The following is a 3,345-nucleotide window of genomic DNA, read 5'->3' as shown; positions in this document are numbered from 1 at the left end:
ACAAAGCTGGAAGACAGAGGGACTGCTGCAATGCTACCTGCTGGCTGAGAGCTGGCTCTGAAGGTGTATGCACAGCCCTCCAAGCACACTGACTTTTGCCTATCAATGAGTCCCAAGAGGGGCGCATTCAGGTCACCACTCTCCACTAGAGGATCTTCAATGAGGAGCTGTCCCCATGGGGGTGGGAAGGAAGCCATTCTATTTCTGTTCTTCGCTCACCACTTCTGGCCACCAGTGGGACTTGCTCAGATCAAATGTTCTTCCTGATGTTCATGATCAGCCTTTTGCTATAGTCTCTGTAGTCCATGGGCTTCACATCTATCACAGTGGCCTTAATTCGAGACTCATCATTGTAAGTCTCCAGCTTGACCCTGATTCTAAACATAAATTCAAATCAAAATTTGGCATTCTGGAAACGTCCTCAAATGCCTGCTTCTTGTTCTTCTCTTTGAGTTCCCCAAGGTACACAATGTTTTGTCCAAGGATGGACTCTTCAGACTACTGGAAACATGTCACCCACTTGTTCTCCTGAAAATCTGCAATATTTGCAGATAAGATCATGCAGTATTTGAAACTGGGAAATTCATGGTCACACTTCTCACAGCAGTCAACTCATTCTGCTGGTCAATCTCTTTCTTATTGCAGTCCTGGGTTGGGCCAGCCTGTCCCATACAACTCTTTGAGAAGAAATACCACCATTGCCACAGTTCTGAAATAGTCTGCCTTGTCCTCCTGGCCAAGGCTCTCTTATTTAGCTTCATACAAAGTTTTCCAGTTGGTGCTTCTACCTCAGGTCCCTCCACTCCTGAGGTCAGAGATGGAAACACCATCTAAGGTTTGTACTTCTGAGTCAGACCGTCCATGAAGCTTATAGGCCTCTAGGATGTCAGGATTCACAATAGCAGTGCTAGATGATAGGACCAAGAGGCTCCGTCCACTGAAGTCAGTAATTCGGAATCCTTTGATGGCCATCACAGGCTGCCTAGAGCCGACAAACTTGTCAGCAACTTCTCCACACAGAGCTGTAGTCTCCACTTTGCCTGATATGTCCATCAAATAGATATTTCTCTTAGCAACTTCTCTGTTGTTAGACTTCACTGTGATTTTAGTTGAATCTTTGTAGCAGTTGCAGATTCCAATTATGTCTACTAATGAGTCTTAAGACTTGCTCTCTAGGTCACCAATCCTGTGAAATCAAACTGAACTGTGGGTAAGTGATGGTCATTTTCACAACGAAGTCTCATTATTGAAAGTCATCTCATAGTCATTTTTAACAGCTGAGAATTATTTGTTAGCGATCTTCAGAGTGCCCTTTGAGAAATAATAACCTTTGTTCACTTCAATAAGGGGAACGAACTTGTCCACCTGCTCAGTGAAAGCAGTAGCTCTGATTTCACCACTTTCATCCACAAGTTCTATAGAGAAAAGCTTTCCTTTCCCCTCCCTACCCTCCGTGAATTGCTCCAGGTATAGATGTGACTTTTGTTGGTGACACGGGCACAAATAGTGCACTTGGATTTGTAAGGTGTGAGGCTGGCAATAGGGACTACTTTGGACTGTTTCCCACCTGAAGGCTGCAGTGGGCCAGTTCAGACAGGTTTTCCAAATGGCTTTGAGGCACCATAACCCTTAGGTACAGTGGAACCCATTCCCAAGCTCCCATTCTGCTTCTGGGTCTTACTGGTCGTAGGGTGCCGTAGGGGACTGAGGAAGGGACTGCCTGCTGCTGCCGCCCACATCCGTCATTATAGGGCACTGGAGTCCCAATCTTAAATCCAAATTCTTCAGCAGATTTCACAACTTCCAAGTCCATCAAAACTACTCTCCTGTCTTTCAGAGTGTTGATGATGAACCTGTGGACCTGGCAAACACAGTTGCTGGCCAGCTGAGCTCCACCCCATCCCCGGGTAGGGTGTTCATCTGCCTGGCCATCATAAAAGAGGAACATGTTCAACCTGTAACTCTTAAGCAGTTGATACCTGGTGTGGACTATTACCTGTAGTAATGGGACGGGTGTTAATGAGTTAAAGGATGGGTTATGTTGATGTATCTCTCTGATCCATTATGGCCGAGATGGCCCCCTTGCTCAGGTGTCCGACCATGGCTGCACAGCTAACTCCCACGCTTGCACTCCTGCCCTGCCTGAGCTTCAACAATTATGTTCTTATTAGGTTGTTTTAGTACATGTACATGTATGAAATAATCAATAGAAAACTATCCTTTATGGCCCAAGACATCCCTAGATTTGGTTTTTGACCAAATTTGCAGTACCAAAGGTTTACTATCTCCCATGGAGCGGGCCTCAATTTCAATCATAAAATTTTGGTTCCTCCCATAGCACTCATGTCATTATTGCATTTGTGTGTCTATTGCCCACGGAAGCTCAGTATTATAGAACATAGTTTCCACAATTGGATGAGACCACTGATGACTTTCTTCCCTAGCACACTGTGCAATACCTTCTGGAATTATGAACTCTAGGCAGAAGACGTGATGCTCCTGGCTCAATTCTAGTTTGAATTCTCTGTCTAAAACATATAGGGTCTTCAGCAAAACAGTTTTAATCTCTAATTCTAGAGGGCAACCAAGAGCAAGGTCTCTGAAGTCTTCTGAGATATTCCATTGATTCACTGGATTACACATATCAGGTACAAGAATTTGATTTAAAAACCAGGGGCTTGTTGGAACAGTTTTCTCCATCCATGCAAGGTTTTCTTTGCTAAAGTTCTTTAGTTAAAATTATCTTTGGTAATTTATAAAATAATAGATTCCATAATTTTCCTCATATATCTTAGTTTTGACTAACCCGTCAACAACATGCTTCCTCAATAGCCTCTCTTATCTTCAGGGAAAGAAAAATATATGATCTTTAAATAATTAATTTCAAATTTTCATTCTAATTTTATATTCATTCCATAAGCATTTTGGTCTGAAAGTTTTATATTTTATATTATAATAACATTCAACAAGAATCTTGTTTATGAATTCATGAACTTTATATTTATTGTAAATAAGGAAATAACCATATAGACAATTTAATAGTGTGTTCCAGAAGAAATCAGATATCACTGTATTATATGATCTATTCTAATCACCTAAATTATACTACATTTAAAAGTATTCATATATACATTTATTTATTTGTATACATATTCATCTTTGTATGTAATTTTAAAAGTTAGTATCTGTGTTCTAAAATAAATTCAACACTAATATGTGCTTTTACTAAAATCAATACAAGTGTAACAATAATGATTCTGAATAGTTTGTTAACTAAGAACCAGGTATCTGTAGTTTTTTATTTTATTTGAAGGTTAAATATAATGGGATTCATTACAAAATGTA

At 40.6% G+C, this 3,345-nt stretch overlaps 1 pseudogene; it reads right to left on the bottom strand.

Annotated features, from left to right (window-relative positions):
- Positions 1 to 234: 234 nt before the first annotated feature.
- LOC127682322 (replication protein A 70 kDa DNA-binding subunit-like) lies at positions 235 to 2,102 on the bottom strand (annotated as a pseudogene).
- Between the last annotated feature and the right edge of the window lie 1,243 nt (positions 2,103 to 3,345).

Source organism: Apodemus sylvaticus, chromosome 4, assembly GCF_947179515.1.
Source record: "Apodemus sylvaticus chromosome 4, mApoSyl1.1, whole genome shotgun sequence".
Lineage (NCBI taxonomy): Eukaryota > Metazoa > Chordata > Mammalia > Rodentia > Muridae > Apodemus > Apodemus sylvaticus.
Note: the sequence above shows the minus strand (reverse complement) of the source record. Positions and strands in the feature narration are given on the sequence as shown.